The sequence below is a fragment of the Lonchura striata genome, chromosome 5 (assembly GCF_050655825.1).
Source record: "Lonchura striata isolate lonStrDom1 chromosome 5, ASM5065582v1, whole genome shotgun sequence".
Classification (NCBI taxonomy): domain Eukaryota; kingdom Metazoa; phylum Chordata; class Aves; order Passeriformes; family Estrildidae; genus Lonchura; species Lonchura striata.
Genome location: NC_140707.1, coordinates 47,241,965 through 47,264,657, shown reverse-complemented (window position 1 = coordinate 47,264,657; position 22,693 = coordinate 47,241,965). Strand labels below are relative to the sequence as shown.

The window sequence follows — 22,693 nt, the reverse complement described above, 5'->3', positions numbered from 1 at the left end:
TCATTCCTCACTGCATACTTTCTGAGAACCAAAATTTGGCATTAGAAAACATTTATTACAGTACCCAACGTCCAAGATCTATCACCACAACATTAACTCCAGCCCTACCCAAAACAGAGTAAAAATTCAACTGTTTCCTCTTCTAACAACCAGTTAGAAAAAACAAATGTTGATGTACCTTAATGTAATGTCACCATTTCTCATTCAGTATTTACCAAGAGCTATCTTTTTCACTCAAGCAAGCATAAGAAAGCTACCCTTCAGACAAAAATCTTTTTTAGAAATGAAACCAGAGAATACCAATGTCACCTTATCAACAATTTCAAATCATTTAAGTCTGTTGAGTGATGTGTCCTGTCCACTTTCCAAACACATTCTTGCCTTCACAAGAGCTGCTAACCTTAACTAACCATACTTGAGTCCTTATTTAAAAATAAGGGTAAATACAACAATTACCCAAGTATCAGCCAACATGAGAAAAAACATTGCTCAGATTGCTTATCAGAAATTAAGCTCAACCAAGCAACAGCAACACAGTAAGGGACAACAGTGATCCTCTGGCTGAAAAGAAATTCAGCTGAAGTGGTATGCTGATTAATCGTGCTAGGGAAATGAAGGATGAGAATGGATGATTCCAACTGCTGTTCATTTCAGATTTGGTTAGCATGATGGCCAACTATAATCCCAAAGGAGTTCTGTAGCCTAGATAATTCTCTCCATACAAAAGCAAAGTAATCAATGTATTAAAAATAAAAAAGAGAGAAACCTCAATTGGCGAACTTCATATTATAAAGGAATGAAAAATTGTGTTTAAAAACAGAAGTTCAAAGCTCTTAGTTCCCACTAAGCTCAATAAATGTCTTCTATTAACAACAATACACTAAAGACTGTCTGTGTATTACTCAAAATTAAATCAGAGCCTAAATATTATTTCTGAATCCAAAACATCATTCTTTAGGTAGAATCTAGCAGTCCCAGGGCATCTATTATCATTATTACTCTCTGCAAAAAAAACCCAAACAAACAAGAGAAAAATTAAACCAACCTACATAAATTAAATAAAGGTACAATAAAAAGGTAAACTGTAAAGGTTCAAATTACCAGCATAGCAGTATTCTGAATTCGGGCCTTTCATGTTACTTTTCAGATTTTTAAATATCTGAAAGCATTCAATATAGTTTCAAAGAATGTATTTTAACAGGGAAGGAAAGTGTAAGATTACAGAAGTAATAAATTCTTAATTCTTTTTGCACAGGATAAGCTCCAACCAAAAACATGCAGAATGGTCAGAGAAGTTTCCCAGAGCAAGTCTCCCGATCAGGCTTATTTGTGGAGATACTCAGGAAAAACACAAAAGAACTAATGGAGAAATTTTACCAAGGGGATCCATAAAAAAACTTCTAAAAACAGAAGAAAAAAAAGGAAGCAGACAAAGAAGGAGGCTTCAAAGTAAGGACACAAAAAGGGCTAAAATGCACTTCCTGGGAGAAAAGACCAAGAAAAATTTACATCCTGGTATGGGCAACTACAATTAATTTTCCTGATCCACAGATCTGGATCATTTCATATTATTTTGCTTCATAAGCAACTGCAGTATAGAATCCAGGACTCAACACCATAAAGCTTAGTTTGTTGTTTGACCTTCTATAAGCTATATGTGTCATTTCTACCTGCGTAAAATAACACTGGTTAACCCCTTTTTAAAATTACTAAATGAGAAAGGGAAATGGCATATACAAGTAGCAAATAATATTCTGCATAAAAATTAGCCAACCTAAATAAATAAATGCCAAAATGCAACTATATATACTTTTCCAAAAATTGTGCATGCAGGTATTGGTTTTCCTTTGTTAAATGCAAACATTCTTCTGTCATGCTTGAATGTTAACTGATGCAGAACGGCAAAAATGCATGGGAATTTTAACTCAAAGCCAAAGAAACAACTCTTATTTATCACAAAATGTCACGTGCAGAACTAGCCACAGATTAATAATTTTGGTTTCTAATAGATGTACTAGAAAAACATTATTAACATGCAAATTCAAAATAACTTCACATTTGTTTCAGATTTTCTTGTGAGGAACTATAAACTTGCTTTCCTTTCAATATTTCACCAAATTATAAGGAAGTGATGAGATGGTTCAAACAATAATCTATAAAATGCAATATTCTTCCAGCTCACGTACACTGACCTTTAGGCTAAAAATTATCAGAGCAAGAAAGAAAAGAAGAACCAGCCAAACAAAGAGTGATTAAAGAGTGATTATGTATTTTGTGTGCCCATTAGGAAAGACGTAACACATATCCAGGGGATAAAAAAGCCCCGGGAGCGCTAATGCGGAACTCGCAGGGTGAGCGGGACCCCCGAAGTGCCGGGAGGGCGGGGGGCGCGGGCACGGCGCGGCCGAAGCCCCCTGGCGGCAGCGGCGCCCCGGCCGCGGGACGCAGGCCCCTCTGGAAAGCATTCCTGCCTTATCACCGAGCAGGAATGCACCACGGGCTCGCTCGCACGGCTACGTCACGGCCACGAACGGGGCTGTTTTCAGTACGCCCGACGGGACCGTGCCAGCAGCACTCCGCGATGGGTGCTCGGCTCCCAAAGCGCCACTCTCTCGGAGAAGGTCGCGGCGCCTCAGCCCCCAAGAACGCCTTCTGCACAGAACACTAAGGACACACCGTGGAGCAGCCTACTAAACAGAGGGATAAGGAGTGCTTTAGGAAGTTTTATGCAAAATATTCCTGAAGGATGGCAGTACATGGCATTTCTCTTGTGTCAAGAAACTACTTTTGGAAGCCTTAAGATAGCATCAGCATCCTTCTAATATCTTTATTTTACACTATCTACTCAAATAACAAGTCCCAACAGGGAAACTTACACAGAACAATCTATTATTATGATCAGTGCTTTTCTTTGCTACAAAGTCTGCACACAGAAAAAATACCTACAGCTTTAGGAAAGCGCATAGCTTGAAAAACATGTGGAGCATTTGGTTCTGTTAGTGCTAAATATAGCATTTTAAAACAATTTAGTCTGAGCCTAAAGTATTTAATTGGATTATGTTACACATGCAACACCTTAGCTAAAGTAAAGTCCAATACCAAGGAGTGGTAGGCATTTGGTTGCAATTATTTACAATTTTACAACAATGGCAGCTGCTTTAGATAGGGACACTTCAGGGGGAAAATGCTATTTCAGCTCAGTATGTTCCACACTTATAAGCAACTTATACTAAAACAAGTTAGTGATAAGGTAACAAATGCTTAAACAATTTCCCATACTTTAAGTACTATAGACTTTTAAAAAAAACCCTTACATTTGCATCATACCTTTTGAGCTCTAGTAACAGAATTTTAGTAGAGTACTATAAATAGAATTTTAAGAATTTTAGCACTTAAAATAATTTTCAAAGCAGCACAAAAAATGAAAGTATGCACCTGGATGAATATTTGCAGCACCCTTACTTTATATATGTACTATAAATAAGTATCAGAAGGCAGTTAACTCTGGTCACTGATGTCACTGCTGAAAACAACTGTCACGCGGAAGACTCTTCAGAAGGTAAGACAGCACAACTGACAAAAATGCCACCTATTAACTCCACATTCTTTATGAAGTAAGTATGCAAGCATCAGTGCTGCAACTGGCTTCAATGCACAGGTTTAAAATGGACGTCCAATTGACCAGCTAATGCTGTTCTCTCTCTACTGCTTTTACTCTGCAGTGTAGAGTTTTCAAATTTCTGTCAAGGATCCTTATTAAGGAAAAAAAATAAAAAAAAAAAACCACCAGTTTATCTGCATGACACTAAACTAAAGAAGACACACATACCCCCACAGGCCTATTTTGGTCTAGATTAAAATTGTTCCCCTCCTACTTATTAAGGAAATATTCCACGCTGATATCAAAAGCGATACTGGAGAGAGCAAAAGAGGGGGGTACAGAGGGGTGGGGTGTATTGTGGGGAGAAGGTGACAAGCATGTCTTCCTTTTATAACTATACAGTCCTGCTCCTTTTTTTAATTAAAGCAGTGTTTCATACTTATGTCTTATAGTTACAACACCATGGCATTACATCTGTATGTTTCTGGTGATTCCCTTGGGTGGAGAGAGTCTAAAGGTTATGCTGTTTGAAGGGATTCAAAACGTTTTAAATCTGCAACACTGCAACTGGCTACCCTATTCCAAAGCCTTAAAATCCACCTGGTGGAAAAACAGAAATGCACACACATCATTAGGAGAGTGAAGTTTTCTGAAATTTAATATCGAGCAATATTTGAAGGTGAAAGGAAGGAGGAGGGGAATGGACAACTGTTCAAATTTAGTAGAGGAAGAAAAGAGCAGGAAAGGCGTGAATGAGTATTAGGGGGTAATGGAGAGGAAAATAAGTACAGAGAAAGGAGAAAAGGGGGGAACGGCAGTGGGAATGGAAGAGAGGAAGCTAAAACACCAGGCAGAAGAAGGGAATGAGGAAGGAAGAGAGGAGCAGGGAAGCTCCCCTTCCTGCCTTCCTCCCTCCCTAGAGAGCCGTGACCAGCTGGCAGCCTCGTACAGCAGGCTCAGACCCTCCCATTGCTCAGGCCTTCATCACCTGTTTGGGACCAGGCACCCCGCTCTCTGCCCTTCCCGCCTGCCCTCCGCGGCGCGGCGGGGCCGGGCGGGGGGCGCGGGGCCGTGCCCGCTCCCCACGCGGCCCCAACCCTCCCGACTGGTTACAGCCGGCGGCCGCCGCGCCGGCTCGCCGGGCTGCAGCCGCCTCCTCCCCCCGCTCCCCTTCCGCCTGCCGGGCCGGCCGCCCCGCTTCAGGCCGGGCCGGCTCCCACGGGACCGCATTCCTCCCCTCACCTCGCGCCGTCGGGATCCGGCTCCTCGGCGGCGGCGGGAGCGGCAGCATTCCCGGGACGCTCTCTCCACGCCGGCGCCCCCGGCGGCTTCTCGTCCCCGCGGGGCTCTCTCCGCTCTCCGGCCCGCAGCTCCCGAGCGCTCCCGGCCGCCGCAGCCCCGTCCCGCCTCTCCGCTCTCTCCCCGGCGCTCAGTAATGGCGGCCGCCGAGCCTCCCCGGCTCTCGCTTCGCTGACGGAGTCTCTCTCTCCCCCTAACTTTACCTCAGCAGCTTCCCTCCCCTCCCCCCTCCCTCCCGCCGCCGCGGCTCAGCGCGCGCCCGCCCGGCCAGCTGCGCGTGCGCGGGAAGGAGCCTCTTCCTGCTGTCGCTGGATTCCCTGGGAAGCCTGGGAGGGCGCGCGCGGCCGGCACTCGGCGGCGCGCGCACGCGCGCCGCCCCGCCTCCCCCCCTCCTCCAGGGCCCGTGCAGGGGCGCGCGTGCGCGCGCACCCGGCTCGTGCCCTGGTGGCCGCGCGGACACCGCGGGGAGCCGGGAGCCGCGGGGACCGCGGTTCGAGTCCCGCCTCGGGCAGCGGAGCAGGCCGGGACGCCGCCGCGCCCCGGCGGGAGAGCGGCTCCGAAGTGTGCCGCGGCCACGGGCTCGATCCCGGCTCTCTTGGGTGGGGGCCGCCTAAGCTAGGGCCTACCCTGAGCCTACAGCCAGCAGCGGTGCCTGCAAGAAAGGACATTGGCGGCTGACCGGGATGGAAGTAAGAGATGCCAAAACGCTGTTTGGTCAGCCTGCTGTGCCCCCAGCTCCTCTCATGCCCGGCTGCCTATAACTTTTCACAACATTTCCCAGGTTTAGCCGGTGTAACACAGCACTTCCTTCATTCGTTAATCATTAAAAACTGAAAGGGCACTGCAGTGGGGCTGCTCGCAGCCAGCAGGTGGGACGCCCACCTTGGTGGGACAATGCATAGGACATTCCAGGGCACACCGGGCGCTGGGTGCCCTGGGAATCCCTGTAGGACATTCCTTCACAGGGCACACCAGGCACTGGACGCCCTGGGAATCCCTGTAGGACATTCCTTCACGGGGCACACCGGGCGCTGGATGCCCTGGGAATCCCTGTAGGACATTCCAGGGCGCACCGGGCGCTGGGTGCCCTGGGAATCCCTGTAGGACATTCCAGGGCACACCGGGCACTGGACGCCCTGGGAATCCCTGTAGGACATTACAGGGCACACCGGGCACTGGACGCCCTGGGAATCCCTGTAGGACATTACAGGGCACACCGGGCACTGGACGCCCTGGGAATCCCTGTAGGACATTCCAGGGCACACCGGGCACTGGACGCCCTGGGAATCCCTGTAGGACATTCCTTCACGGGGCACACCGGGCACTGGACGTCCTGGGAATCCCTGTAGGACATTCCAGGGCACAGCGGGCGCTGGACGCCCTGGGAATCCCTGTAGGACATTCCTTCAGAGGGCACACCGGGCACTGGACGTCCTGGGAATCCCTGTAGGACATTCCAGGGCACAGCGGGCGCTGGACGCCCTGGGAATCCCTGTAGGACATTCCTTCACAGGGCACAGCGGGCACTGGACACCCTGGGAATCCCTGTAGGACATTCCTTCACAGGGCACACCAGGCACTGGACACCCTGGGAATCCCTGTAGGACATTCCTTCACGGGGCACACCGGGCACTGGACGCCCTGGGAATCCCTGTAGGACATTCCAGGGCACACCGGGCACTGGACGTCCTGGGAATCCCTGTAGGACATTCCTTCACAGGGCACACCGGGCACTGGACACCCTGGGAATCCCTGTAGGACATTCCTTCACAGGGCACAGCGGGTGCTGGACGCCCTGGGAATCAGGTTGAGCAACCCAAGGCAGCAGAGGCACTCGGAGGGGTCCCCGCATGGCTTGCAGGAGCTGAAATCCCCCTCCCACTCTCAGAGCCCTCAGGGTTGTAAGTAAACCCCAACCCCACAGGGATGGGCCTGAGGAGCGCCATGCTCCTGCCTCTGGAGCTGGGTTTCCTCAGGCAGTGGCAGGTGGTGCATGGCACGTATAAAGGAGCTAGTAAGTAGGTGCTAATCTGTTCTATCCACCACAGGGAACAGGACATTTGCGGTCATCATACACATACACCTTATCTCTGTTCACACAGAAATGCATATTCTGTGCATCATTTATTACTAAAGATCGTTTATATGTATGCATACAAAGGAACAAATTAATATCTTACTAGCAACCTCATTCTTGGCACAGTCCAAGTTTTGACTGTTATATTTGTAATCATAATATTTAATAACAATATGGTTCATTCTGTGCAATTTTACATATTGTATGCACATCTTAAAGTTTTACATCTGAAAATTAGGAAATTAAAATATTTACAACATCAGATCCTTTCTGAAGATACATTGCCTGTAAACTTGAATTTTAAGAAAATTCTAACTAGCTAAAGCATTTTGTCTAAAATATGACTGAACAGCCTAGCACAGACATTGCATTACATGAGGATATTTGTAGAAATTGTAGAAAATTTTAATGTGGACCTACCTTAGGTAGGTCCACATTAAAATCATAAAATTATTTGACATTGTAATCGCAGCATTGCTCAAGAGTTTTTGCAGTCATATGCTAGTTTAAAAAAATAAAGGACAGAAAAGCAAGCTAAACAAGCATAAGACCAGAACTTAATTTTATTTTTAATTACTTGATTTTGAGTTGTTTGAGGGAGGAGGTTGTTCAAAGTAGATAACTTGGAGTGTTAAAGTCCCATTTCACTTTATCAAAAGCTTCTATTCATATGACAAAAAAAAAAAACCAAAACCTTCTGCGGTTTCTTAGCTTAACACAAATTTAAAGGAAATCTCTATCCTTCTGAAACTCTTCTTAGGTATTAATTATCATAAACAGTTAATATTAGAGAATTTTGGTAAAACTCCAACATGTAGGAGATCTCTCATGTAGGAATTGATTGTAGAAATTACTTCATCCCGATTTAATTTTTAAAAAAGGCTCAGCAAGGTGAATAGTCTTGGGAATAGCAGGAAGTTTTTCCCAGCAAGCTCAACCCTGAAGCGTGCAAGGCCAGTGAGGAGTGCCTCAGTTGGAAACAGCTGGCAGGGTCATTGGCTGCAGAGAGTGTGCAGGAACTCTCTTCACAAGGATGCCCAGCAGCCAGACAAAAGGCAGCAGGCCCTGGTGGTTTCCTGTGATGTTACCCTGGTAAGATACACCACCAGCTCCAAAAGCACTCCTTCTTGAAAGAAAAAACAGGTTTTCAGGCAGAAGTAGATCAGCTAATTCTTCTTCCTCTGATCCTAAATAGTCTTCCAAAAATTAATATAACACAGGAAGACTGTAAAGCCAGAAATTGATTTTCATATAGATTTCCTCACATCAGATCACCATCATCAGAGGAAACTGCTGTGCAGAAACTCACTTTACTTGTGGCATTCCAGGAAGAATACAAAAGTCCTGTCAGGCTGCGGTAGGCATCTTGCTATGGTATTGCAGAGCTTGTTAAACCCCTTGACTTTGCATAAAGCTACAAAAAGTCAATAATTACGTCAAATGAACCAACAAGCAGGGTTCTAAGCAGATTAGTGACACAGTGTTTTTCCTAGACTCTATGAAATTTATAATTTTGCAGTTTAATGTAAACTATTGGGTAGAGATACACCCATAGATCATGTCAGATACATATTAAAAAGATATGCAAGGTTTATAAAGTTTCAAAGGGAAAGTGGTGAGAAAATTGCAAATCCATGAGAAAACAGGTAGTTTTATGCCCTTAAGAAAGTATAATATTTAGATTTCTAGGCCTACTTAAAGATTTTATGTCACTTACCAATGAAGTAGTAAGATAAATTAAAGCAACTCCATCAAGGTATTTTAATATAAAATTTTATTTAAATTGTTCAGAAATATTTGTGAATATTCATTAGAAGAAAAAAGCTCTTTCGATGACTGAGTAGAAGACAGGGAGCACTGTAACTCAGAGAAGGCATAAAAATTAATAATGAAAAACAATTAGTAATTCAGGTAGGCTAGTGTTTTGTAAATTTTAAGAAAGGCAGTTCCAAGAAACATTTTAGTAAACCTTCAGAAACTCAGAAAAAAGTCATTAATGATTTGCAACATTTGTTATTTATAATGACTATTGTTATTCATACCTTTTCCTGTAGCAGATTTCCCCTTAGAAATATCCTCACATTTCAAGGGCTGATTATAAACACAAATAAAGTAAGCACTTGGTATATCTCTAGTAGACTGCACATCAATTTCCTCTGATTCTGGTGATCTGAAGCCAGATGGGAGGCAAATGCATATCTCCTCATGCTTCTGGAATTGGTGGATTTCAAACCATAAATCAGATGAGCATTGCACATACTTTTCATGGGTACAGCATTTTCTTAATTGCCCTCACTCCTCCATCACTGTTTTCATTGCAGCACTTGGAAGTGCAAAACAAGCAATCTTACCAGTGTACTGAACCAAAAATCAATGTGCTGTTGGTGGTTGCAGAACATGAAATCTGCACGTATTATTTTACTACAAGCTGCTTTTCAGACCTCTTCCCCAACATCCCTCATTAAACAGGAGAACTGCCAGGTCTGTCTCACTTCAAGGGAAAGGCAGTGTTTTGCATAAAGTTTAAGAATCAGTGTTACAGCACCTTCTTTGTGAGAAAATCTTCACACACTTTGTTCTACCATCTATGCTCATGTTAATTCATTGTGCTCCATATAAAAACATTTGTATAAAGGAAGAGAGGGCAAAATAGGAGCATAAATACTCACACCATCATATCAAATTCTTAAGGGGAGCCTGTTTGGTCTCTAATAGAAATCATTTAGATAAATGCATTTACTTAATAAGAGACCCACATCACTGCATAATTCCATGACATTGACAGGAAAGCTCACCAGCATTACTAGCTTTCTGATCAGTACACCTGACAAAACAAAGAGCAGGTAGAAAGCTTGCCTTTTTATACCTTTCTCCCTCTCCACCCTTCTTATAGTCTGGGGCTTCAGGTTTTGGGGGGTCGTGGTTTTTTAAACAAATATTTCATTCATTTTTTAAATTAAATGCTACCTTGATCACCATATTTTATTATTTTGGATCATCTAACATTTCAAAAGAAACATCAAGAGCATGATCAGTGATTGCAATGAACCTGGCTTTTGCAAAATCAAACATTCACATAATTCACACATTCAATATTTGTGCTATGAAGGCCTGCTTTTTTCTAAGCCTTGCTAGGTTCCACTCTGGTGGTATGAGCCCCATGACTTCCAGGGACTGGAAAATCTCAAATAAGTACAGAAAGATCTAACAGAGCATGACAGGGAGACTGAGAAAAAATATTGAAGCCATAATTCTTCTTTTAAAAATTTAACTGAAAAGAAAATTAGCCAGACAAGTTTCATGTATTCGTTGGTTCAGGAAAATAAAGGGATAAAAAAAAAATTACAGAGTAGGTTTAGAACCTGCAGCACCCTGCACCCTTTGCTGGAGCCTCCCAGCCAGCCTGCCCAGCATCCTGTGCAGCCCACAGAGGGTACTGCTGTGAGGCTGGGTGCCAGTTCCTATGGACTTACTGAAGACACCTCATTTCAGTACAGGCATCAGTCTGATGAAGGGAAAGGATAGATTTGTATTAACAACACCTCTTCTGTTGCTTCCTTGCTTGTTGAAATCAGTGAGTTGAAGCACTGGGAGCTGCTGAGAAGAGATTACACTTATCACAGGTGAACCAGGAGAGGGCTGTGAGAAGAAGATACCAGAAAAGACTCATGGGGTCAAGGTCATAAAGAAGGCTTGCTTTTACTATCACCGTGTCTCCCTGTGTGCTTTCAGACAGCTCAGGCTTTCCTGTTTAGAGGCACATTGGTTATAGGAGTACAGGGAGAGGAGAGATTTGAGAGTGAGAAGGTTTTCTTGATTGCTTTCTGCTAAGTAATTAGTATTGATATGTTTTTGTTTCAGATGCCTCAGGGATAATAGAGCTTTAGGAAATGGGTGGATTTCAGTTGCCTGTTTGCTTTACAGCTATAATTGAGAATTTCTTTTTCTAAAAAGGGGGGAAAAAAAGGTGCTAAATGTGCCTCAGGAGAGGTGATGGAAAATATTATGACACTAGTCAAGATGATTGCAAACACGGTGAGGCTGAAATGTGTTCAGCTGACCTAACTAAGCATGAATAATACATTGCTTCTTTTGACTACAATATTTCTGGTCAAATTCTGAAGATAACAAGGTGATTTCAATAACCAAGTTATTGTACTATCAGATAGCAACAGTTTAGATGTTATGAGAAAAATATACTAAAACATTTCTAAAGAAACAGTAGTAAGCATTGTGTTTTAAAGTAGTCTTTCTTATAGGGCAAGCACCTTTCCTTCTCTAATAAAATGTTGACAGAGAATGTAGTTTTTTAATATCACAAGAAGAAAAGATTCCTCCAAATTACAAACATCAGAGAAGATTTAAAGGCTACAAATGCTAAGGGGAGGAGCAGGGAAGACACTCATTTTAGCAACAGATTACAATTACAAAGTGATCACATCATTGATCATACTGATTTCTGTGATTGCAACTATCCTTGCAAAGGTATTTTACTTATATAGAAATTATCTTAAATATCTAATCTAATGCACAGAACTACCAAGCTTGCAATAGTTCCAAGACAAATTACTATTATATGACTTCTGTGCTTCTGTCTTCCCTTCCTGCAAGTAAAGGGAGAGCTAGGAAAAAAGTGTGCTGGAAAGAGCAGCTGAATCTTGCCTCAAAGTTTGGAGAGACAGAATCCTGGGCAAAGGCAAACAAATACCTCTTCTGGAAATTACTGTTTGTGCATATGTGTTTGGGGTTTTTCACCAAAATTTTATGTGGCTCTTCTATTTTTTTTTTTTTTCAGTGTGAAGAACACAGAACAGCCATTATTCTCCTAATAGGTGCTAATTGCTTTCAATAGATACAGAGCTATATTATTTTGCCCAGTGTTATGAATCCAGTATTCAGTCAGGTGAGACACATTAGGAGAGTTCAGACTGAGCTCATAGTAAGTTAATAAAAAAGTAAACATTTACTTTTGAAACCTGTATTCTAAGCCATGACTGAAATGGGCTCTATATGACTATGACAAATACTTTACATGCTACATTTAAACACATATGCATGAAAATAGTCATTCAAGCAAACATGTTTTAAAAGGTGTTGCCAAATAAAAGCCCAAGTTATTATCCACCTACAATAAACAGGAAAAAGATCTTTTGTTGTCATTGTAAGATGAGTTAATGGATTCATATGAGCACATTTAAATGCAAATCAAAATTTATTCATGTAATAGAATTTTTGACATTATGGTGTACACATCTCTTTTATTAAGGTAATTTCTGCCCGAATTTTGAAGAAAAAAAATGCAAAGCCTTTGGATTTAAATCCTTGGTTTGAAGAATGTGCTTTGGAGCTTGACAACAGTGAAGAAATACAACTATGGAATATATCCTCTAGAAACCTATTGTTCCTGCACATGTGTTCTATTTTTTCACCAGAAGTGTATGTGGCTCTTTAGCCTGCATGAAGAATGCAGAACAGCCATGTCTTCATAATAGAAGATAATAGCCTTGTATAGATACGCCGTTCTCTCCTTTTTCCCTTTTTTGGTACCAATTCAGGATAACAGGCCTATTCTTCCCATTCTCCATCTGTAGATTTTACACACTGCAAGACAGCTCCTCTATGGACTAGAAACAACTTAAGTGCATATACATCTATGAGAACCAATAAACAACAACATAGACATTTTTCTCATCTAGTGCCTGAAAAGCATGAAAAGCATTCTTTCATATGTAAAATCCTATAATACTTATCACTTTAAAAAGTTACATATTTACCTGACAGTCAGTGCCTCCACTGTAAGCTTTTTTCCCTGCGTTCCTGCCATTCCAGTTAGATGTGTGTGCACCCACTCTCTCAAGCACCACATCAAATGGTCCAGAAACTGGCTGAAAGGCTCTGCTAGGAAGGTTTTGTTGCTGAACAGCTGCTCTCCTCCTTGAGCATCCTCATGAACCCGCCAACTCCTTCCTTGTCTGACAGTGAATCTACACATGAAAGAGGTGTGGCACTCCTCTCTGAACACATGAATAAGAGAAAATACGGCATTTACTGAGCATTAGGGATTATTACTGCCATTTTGTTTTCTTATAATGGAATCATTCTTTACCAAGTTTCATCTTAATAAGATCGAAAGGAAAACAATCATGGCAAGTGATAGATGTATTTGTGAACTATACACCTTATTAGATCAAACAACTAATATGGCACTACATTACTTTTGCAATTAGGGGAGTTTTGCCTTTTAGTAAAACAGAAAATGAAACATTTTCAATCATTCTGGCTGCTATGAGATACATCAAGTTTTTAAACTATATTCATAACTCTAATATAGACTTTCCTATGTAAATAATTTAAATTAGAGAAGCTACAATGATTATATCCTTTTAAAAAAAACACATGTTTTTTAAAAATCAGTTACTCTTCAACATTCACATGTCTGAAATTTTGTGCACTATAGCTATAAGGAAAAGTAAGTATGTTCCTTGAATTCCTGCTCACAAAAGTGATCTCTTCTCCTAGGATGGTCCTTGAACTTCTACTTTGCCTGGCAAATAAACCAGATTTTTTAACAAAAAGATTAAAATCATGCAGGAAGTGAAGATGCAGGATGAAAAATTTTAATAAATATTATTTGCTCATAAAGTATATGGAAGGAATTTCAGAACTGCTAAATGTAATTTAATACAGTCCAGAAGTGAAGTGATTAATATTTTATAGAAATGTCTGTATTTCGAGACATATTAATCACACAGATTGCATTCAGAAAACTGACTGGTTGGTTTTGCTCTTTGCTTTAAGAAAGAACATTTATTCTCACTTTTCTAGAAGTATCATTTTAGCTTTGTCTGAAAAATAAAAGTAACCGTTCATTTTTATTTCAAGTGAAATGCATTACCTGAAGGACTTAAAAGAGTTCATTGGACAGCTAATGGTTGCTTTGTTTCAAAAGCTTGCCAGCCGCAGGGCTGGCCATTTTTGATGAGAAATACCCTACAGGAATCCATTAGTGTCCTTAGTCTCAACTGGGTTCAACTATGTCTGCTGTTTAGTCAGTGAGATGCTTGCCAGTATCTCTGCTAGGATCCAAATTTCTCCCATGATGCACATATATGATTCATTAATATAATAAGATGAAAGCAGTGTGTGGCAAATAATCCCCAGCAGAGCTGAGCCAAACCAACATCCAGAATACAAGTAGAAGAGCTCTTATTCCCAGGTACTTACAAGGTTTCCCCACTTACACTGGGGTGTGCAATCCATTGTGGCCAGCAACAGAAAAAAACAACTCTTTTTCCACTGTCAAAAACCTTTTTTCCACTAGGAGAGGTAACTAGATTCTCTGGTATTTGCACCTTTGTACATCACAAATTGCTGAATCTGCCTCAGGCTTTTAAAATACCTTCCAAGAGTGCAGAAGTTACAGTTTCTGTTCATGGAATAGAAGCATGTATTTTACCATTAAATTGCTTTGTGGAATCAACAAATTGCTTAGGGCTAGAGTAAAAAAATATGAGTACATATACAGAGAAGGACACAAAAACATGCAGAAAACCCCTCCCAACCCACTGTTGTCAGATTGCTCTGTGTTGTATTGGCCAGGGAATTTCCTTAGGAGTAAGGACTCCTGGCCCTCTGTTCCAATGCTGTAAACTATTTCCTTTTATTTTCTCTAGCAACTCCAGGCTAGGATGGATAGGAAGACCAGTGTTTCAGCATCCTCCAGTCCAGCTAGTGTTCCAACTACAGTGTCAGCTACTCTCCTAGCAATCACATAAATCCTTCCATTCTGCTCAGTGGCACAGCTTCATCAGAAACATTTTCCTCCTTTCAATGGTTTGGTCTTTCCATGGTAATAAGAGAAGTTTGAATTTTCACCATCTGAAGAGAAAAGGTGAACATTGAACGTATCTGCTTCTCTGTTCAGAACACCTAGGAAGGTGACTTTCCACAACACTCAATTCTTTGAACTAAGAGGCATAGCCACCTCCAAGGTGGCTTCCCAAACTTCTTTTGGGCATCTTTACATCACTGTCTCTTCACCAGATGTTACCTTGAATAGGAAAGCTCCCTGAAATGCTAAAGGGAGCCTAAACATATAGCCTGGTTTTGAATCCCATTCTTAGCACCAGGTGCCTTAAACTTACATGTTGTACACCTAATTTATAGGTACTTCTGCCTTTTACTGTAAATACTTCATGTTTCCAGCTTAGATTTTTCAGCTCGGATCCACAAACAAATTGCAATGCAATCCCTCAGGTTATTTGTTAGGCTTCATAATTCCCGATCTGTAAAAGGCCTAGAAACTATCAGAAAAATGCATAGTACTCTTGCTAGCATTGCTTTAAGATAATGGATCTGAACATCCCTTAGTACTATCTTTCTACATGTTGGTTAGTCTTTTGAGCCAAGTTCAACATGTGAAGTTTGAATATGTAGAGCATATATTTCAGTGACTATGGGGCAACAGCTTCTCCCCATGTGATGGGTAAGAGAAAATGACATTAAAAGACATAGCATCTGTCATTATTTTTCTGAACTTTTCTTTTTCTGACATGCACTTCAATTCCAGGTGGACACTTAATGATTTAGTAGGTAGATAAAGTGACTTTATTAGGATATGCCATATGTAAAAAATATTTTAAGTTTCTATTTGTACATGAAGTCTATAGTAAATAATGCATAGAGAGCCCTAAAATGCAACAAGTTGTACTTTCTGTTTGCATTTTGTAACCCAGGAAGATGCCTACCTTGTGATCTAATTTCTATTTGGTAGCTGTGAGCTTCAGAGTGCATTGTGAATTTATTTAACAATTTGAAATTGACTATCTGAATAAAGAAAAGCTAGTTATTAATATGCTCTAAAATAATTTGCAGTAGTTTGGATGTAATTTTCAAAAAATTGAAGACATACTTTTTAGCAGGGTCTGTTCTGATAGGACAAGGGGTAATGATTTTAAACCAAAAGAAGATAGGTTCCAAGTAGATGCAAGGAAGAAACATTTACAGTGAAGGTAGTAAAACTCTGGAACAGGGTGCCCAGAGTGGTGTTGGATGTCTCGTCCCTGGAAACCTTCAAGGTCAGGTTGAATTGGACTCCAGGCAGCCTGGTCAAGTTAAAAATGTCCCTGCCTATTGTATGGTTTTGGACTAAATAACCTTCAAAGGTCCTTTCCAACTCAAATTATTATATGATTCTATAAAATTTAGAAATTCCTGTCTTAGGAGGATTATAGGAAATTTATTTCCTGGCATATAGATTTACCATTGGTTGTATTATTTTTTTTTGTTTATTTTGTTGGGGTGGTTTTTTTTGTTGTTTTGTTTGAGAGGTTTCTATATTTCCTTTTATTTGCTTTTATACTTGATGTGAGAATGTTCCCCTATTGCAGTTTTTGGAAATCTTAGAAAAATTGTGTCTAATGTAACAATCATTCTTCTGAGGAAATCAATAAGAAAATCACCACAAATTATTTTAACTTCCAAAGTTACAACATTCAACAGTAATTTGAGAAGTGAAGTCACTCATATTCTAGTTTATCCATCATTTAAATACATGTAATCTGTCAAGCCAGTCAGAGGAGGTGGTTGTTCCACTCTGCTCTGTATTGGTGCAGCCTCACCTTGAATACTGTGTGCAGTTTTGGTCACTGCAATATAAAGAAGACATAAAGCTGTTAGAGAGTGTCCAAAGGAGGGCAGTGAGGATGAAGAGGGGTGAGGATGGGAAGCCATGTGGGGAGTGGCTGGGGGTGTTTGGTCTGTTCAGCCTGGAGAAAAGAGACTCAGGAGAGACCTCACTGCAGTTACAGCTTCCTCTGAGGGCAAGAGCAGGGGCAGGCACTGATCTCTTCTCTGGGTGACAGTGACAGGACACGAGGGAATGGCCTGAAGCTGTGTCAGAAGAGGTTTAGGTTGGATATTGGCAAAAGATTCTTCATCCAGAAGGTAGTTGGGCACTGGAAGAAGCTCCCCAGGGAAGGGTCACAGCACCAGCCTGGCAGGATTTAAGGAGTGTTTGGACAATGCTCTCAAGCACAGGGTGTGGCTCTTGGGGTGTCTTGTGCAGGGCTGAGTTGGACTTGACATTGTGTGTCCCTTCCAGCTCCACATATTCTGTGATTCTGTGAACATATAGCATATTCGTGCTGTATGACACATATTCTTGCTATATGTTATCATGTATCAGGCAAGGTTTCTCCTTGGTTCTTGTAGTTTTCAAAAATACCATAGCCATCTTCTGAATTCTTCTTTTAAAAATGCATTTTTAATAAATCTTCCAGGAGAATGTAAATCTATGGTGTGTTTTGAAGCACAGTGATCTTAAGACATTTCAGTAATGTATACACTGGTTTTACAGTCTTTAACATTTTGATCTAAATATCTGCAGTTTAATTCAGTTTAGACTATTTGTTTATTTCTATGCTATGATCAAACTGAGCATTCTCCATTTCTTCTCATTCAGATTCCTTGACTCTTCTACTACAAATTGAGCACTACCTTGATACAGATATCCAGTAATTTTATTTCTTTGAAACACAAGCTTTTTAATTTTCTTCCCTATTTTCTAATTAAAATTATCCAATACATACTCTCTGAGGTTGAAGAATTAGGTACAGACCTGGCATTAAAAAGTGTAAGTCCAGATCTAGACACAGTCAGCCTGGGAATTGCTGCAAAAACTCACTAGCACTTCCTCTGGACTCAAAATGGTGCATAATTTTGATCAGTAAGCCATTCTGATAGTGGCACAAGTAACATTGTAAATTATTCAGAGATAAGAAAAACCATTAATTTATAAGAATATTTCCTGTTGCTGGGATTTTAAAGTGAGGTCGTTTAGCTAGTCAAAGTCTCTTGCTTCTCCCCACAATTAAGATTTTTAAGTGAGTTGATGTCACTTTTGATATACCCTGAAAATAGTAAGGGAGTTTTTTCATATAAGGTATTTTGAAAATAAATTAATGGACAGGTAACAGAAATACAATTGTGAAGAACTGCTTTACTGTGAAGGTTTCCTCAGTTCATCCCCATACACTGAGGGTCCTGTGACTGCTTGCTGCTCTTGCACTTTAATATGTTGTCAGAGTCAGCAGAAATTGCAGAAGGGGTACTAGGGAAAGCCAGCACAAAATGATGCAAAGAAACCTGCTTTTTCTGTAAATTAAACCTCCATTTTTGTGAAAATAGAAACAGTAGTTACACTGATCACAACATAGACCAAAACCTTCTGATTGTCAAATCCATGTCTTAGGACCAGAACTATTAAATTCATGGATCAATCCATATATTTCAAAGGAGCTTAAAGCTACATGTTAAGTATCTTAACAGTACCATCAGACATCTGCTTGCAAATTACCACAAGACCATCCCTGCCAGTACATTTAGTTAATTTGGGCTAAATTATCATTTCATTTTAAAAGATCAGTCATTACTGTGGATGAGTAAAGGTCTGTTCCAAAGTTCTCCAAACAAATTGTAAAGATTTTTCAACATGCACTTCTTCTAAAATACTAATAAGAATCACATTTCTAGTGGGGTTGCTGAAGTCCTTCAAGGATCTATGCTGAAAAAAGTAAACGTACCTTTATAATGAATAAACATATCACAAATTGAATTTTTATTCTTGTTTTTATCACCCCCAAAAATTATACAATCCTGTAAAACCACATTCTGATACCATCACTTCTAGCAGGTTTTACCCAGTATTTGACATTGACATAGTTTTCATAACATTATTTTCAAAATTAGAAATAGTGAATGTCTCAAAAAAGAAAAAAAAAACTGGCTCAAGCATAACCGGCCAAAGACGGCAGCACAGAAGTACACAGAAAAGAGTAAAACACTTAACTGAAACTTTATTTGAACTCTAAGTAGGACAATGTCCTTTTATTTGTCAAAACCATGGTTAGCATGGGAACTTACTACCTCCTTATAATCTGCCAGGTAAATACTAAGAAACATTTTCTACTGTCTCCAAATTCCTAGAAGAATGTGCATATTCCTTTTGTATGAAGACTTTTCAACCATGATGTAGAAATGTGACCTTTTTTGCTCCTACTTATGGCTTTTATCCAAGAATTGTTAAAGTCTCCTATCAGTACAAAATGCTCAGTTGCTGCTTTAGAGAGTATTTCACCTGGGATTCAAACAAGTGGGTATTTTTAAGTTCAAATAATTTTTTCATGCAGCCCCATGGCCTGGGAGTAGGACTCTGTCCATGACCTATTGTCACAGCAATATTTGTCATGTTGAATTCTTCAGTCTACTAAACCTGGATTGAAGGGGATCTCAAGGTGCACAATAGACAAGGCTAGGGACATTTTCTGGCCTTGTTCCAGGCACTCCCTGGAAGGCAGCAACCAATGGCTTCCCCTTCTTCCAGAAGCTACCTAAGGTCAAACAAGCCCCTGCACAAGCTAGAACTCTTCCACAAAAGCAGAAAAGTACAGATCTTACAACTGATCATGGAGTAAATGACACTCCTGGTTTACTCTTCCATCCCCAAAGTAATCTTGACAATTCCCTGTGGCGGGGATAGCAAAGAGAGGTATGAAGTTGCCTTTGGGGCACCTCAGGATTCCTTCATGCCAAAGGTACCCCTTAATAGCACATTTAGAAATGCACTGGAGATACTTTATGTCATTTTAACATGCACTGGGAATCTGTCAGAAAGATGTGGGGATTGCATCTGAAAGGTCAACAGACCTAAACCATTCTTCTTTTTTAATCAGGACTTCCTTACCTGGCAAGAGGTGACTTAATAAAAGGATCAAGGTTAATGGCAAATAACATCTGAATACAAGCTTCAGTGCACTAGTCTAAGGTAATTTGTGTACAGGCAGGAACTACCCTCAATTATCCACTCCAGCTGACCCTGCTTTAAGCAGGACATTGTTCCAGACAAGGTCTAGACATCCCTTCCAAACTCCATGATTCTCCAATTTTACAAATACGCATCACTATAATAACATTACTAGCACATCTGAACTCATGTTTGTAATGAAACTACTGGAAGATCTATATACCTGTTCAGAATTTGCATTCTAAATCAGAAAGGCTTTGGAAATGCATTACAAGCTTGGACAAAAGTTTGAAAACCCTATCCTGCCCTGCATGTTTTACCTCTCCATCAGAATAACAGCTGTCTTGTTTATGCTCTCTATTTGTTTGCACTGGAGAAGAATTGTATAGTAAAGGACCCCTCAGTCTAGTAATTAAGAGAATTCTCAAGTATTACAGGTTGCTGATGTTTTTATTTTAGTAATCAATTCATTTGATGTGGTGTCTCTGCTATGAAAGGAGCTGAAACCAAATAATACTGTTCTCTGGTCTTAAAAAGTCAGTGAATCTGGCCAATACAATTCAATGTCAAAAGATTCTCAGCAATCAGCCACAAGTGCTCAATCTGTTGTTACTGGAGACTACAGCAAGTCTTTCTCAGTTGATTTTTACATCCAAAGTTCACTCTGTTAGAATCATATCTTTCATTTCCAGAAAAGAACTAAAATGGTACACAGTACAGATAGGCTATCACCCAGATGAATTAAAGGTTTATTTTGTGATTAAGCATTAAAATAGTGGCAATAAATATTTACAATAGACTAGTCCTGCAAGGACTTGACAGTCCATGCCAGCTGGAGACTTTGCTTCACAGCAGAGTTATGGAATTTCACACTCTACTTCAATTTATTCATGCAAAAATGACTAACATTACCATTGCACCACAGGACTTCATTGTATTTTACTGCAGATATTTATATTCATTTAGCTTTGTTCATTTTTGTGACAGTGTAATGTATACTTTTGAATATATTAATCACAGATGTAATGGGACATAAAGGAAAGAGAATATGTTACTGTAATAATGTATTGGAAGTTTAATTTCAATTTAATATGCTCTAAAATCAGACAAATTATAGATATAAAGCATTTCATTAAACTGATTACTCTGGCTATACCCATTCTATCTTTTAACAGCACACAGATGCACAAATAATTTGCCAGACTCAGTCCAGTGCCCTGGCCTTGGCAAAGCCCACAGTGGTGTCCATCTCATGCACTGGAAGGAGCACCATGAACTATCCCACAGGTCTTTGCAGTCTACAAACACAAGCCTTTATACTGTGCAAGATTCAGTAAACTCTGCTGCCGCAGACATTCTTGCGTTAAGAGTAAGGATAACTTTTGTGTAAAGAGGAAGAAAATTTGCCAGAAAATAAACCCCCTTGTATTCCAGCTTGTCCTCAGATGTCAGAGTGGCTGGGCATCACTGGGCTTATATTCTGAGTGATAGCCAATTCAGCACTAAGCAACAGAAATGGAGAGCCAGTGTGGCACTGTAAGTGTGGTCGTGTTCAATAGGAGCTACCATGATTATGGATTGACAAAGAATGCAATGCACTCTAAGCCTGATCACACCCAAAGAACTCTCACAGCCAGACTAGAAGTCCAGTCACATTCAATATCTCTCACATCCATGTGCAAAACAAAGTAGTTTATTGAACAACAGAAATGTAGATTCTTACTGTATTGCTGGTGATATACTCTTTGCAGAAGCTCACACGAATACATGAAATATAAATTATAGAGCCAGTGACAAATACATTAAATTACAAGATGACTATATAGAACTGCAAGTTTGACCACAAACATGAGCTTGCCTTTTGAATTTTCTGCAGAAGCCCTCAGGACAGCCAAATATTCAGGTCCCAGCCAATGAGCACAGGCGTCCCTATGGGAAAGGAGATAGGTACAGCCCATCAGGACACAAAGGACACAAAGGTGGAGTCCCCTCTGTTCCTCTTCCCCACTGAAGTTATATTTATATTGTTTTCTATGAGGGAGGTGAAAATGTAAAGCTGCAATTAATGTAATTTCATGTTTAGGTGGAATTTTAGTGACTTTAGTCACACATAAAAAGCATGTACAAGTTTTTATTTCATTAGCATATGCATGGCATGAAAAGTAACGTGGTTTTGAGTTATTGAAGCAAAACGGTCATTCCTTTGATGCCATTACTTGCATTGTTTTAAATAAATTATGATTGCAACACCTCCATGCTGATCCACCCTTTATTTCATGCCTTTTTCAGAGTGGTACACCAAGCTCCTTCAGTGTTCCTCCCCCTAAAGTGTTTGTCCATGGCAAACCATAGCCAACAGATGCACTCCTTCTTGCCAAACTTTGTTATTTGGTATTTTCCCAAAAGATATTTTCTGTGATCATCCCAGTGTGCTTTATATAATCTAGATCTCTTTTTTTGCTGTCATTCAGGCTCCATCCTGAAACTGAGGAGAAGGCAACCCACATTAGGGCCATCCTCTATCTCCATCAGATATCTAGGCAAAGGGGAGGGATCCAGCATGTCCCACCTGATCCATACTCACGCACAGGAGAAAAGCAGACAGACCTACCCCTCTCTGTATACCAGGCTTTAGGTATAGTCCAAAGTAGTCTCACCTTTGCAGAGGGCCAGGCATGAAGAAGAAAAGATAGCATGAACCACAGAGCACTCCAGCCGTGCCATGGCCAGAAGTCTCTGATAGCTAGTGCTGTGCCTGGACAAGGGCTAACCTTCCTCTCTGCAGAAAAGCTGAGGAACATACTTTCACATTTTACCACTTTAAAAAGCATACCTACAGCCAAGTTAGCAAGGCAGTGTAGAATGTCTGCACAGGGTGTTTCAGTGTTTTCTCACGTTCAAGTGGCTTAATTGC

At 40.7% G+C, this 22,693-nt stretch overlaps 2 protein-coding genes across 5 annotated transcripts in view; both read right to left on the bottom strand.

The window, feature by feature from the left end:
- ARHGAP5 (Rho GTPase activating protein 5) overlaps positions 1 to 5,146 on the bottom strand; it is a 45,422-nt gene extending 40,276 nt beyond the window's left edge. For 2 of the 4 annotated variants that reach the window (XR_014955678.1, XR_014955679.1), the window contains exon 1: positions 4,844 to 5,146. The gene's annotated coding sequence lies outside the window, so the exon portion shown is untranslated. The remainder of the gene's footprint in view (positions 1 to 4,843) is intronic. The other 2 variants (XM_021542660.4, XM_085580473.1) reach the window with 1 other exon arrangement.
- A 1,960-nt stretch (positions 5,147 to 7,106) lies between these two features.
- The window catches only part of NUBPL (NUBP iron-sulfur cluster assembly factor, mitochondrial), a 183,547-nt gene continuing 167,960 nt past the window's right edge, over positions 7,107 to 22,693 (bottom strand). Inside the window, exon 13 of the transcript XR_014955677.1 lies at positions 7,107 to 21,708. The gene's annotated coding sequence lies outside the window, so the exon portion shown is untranslated. The remainder of the gene's footprint in view (positions 21,709 to 22,693) is intronic.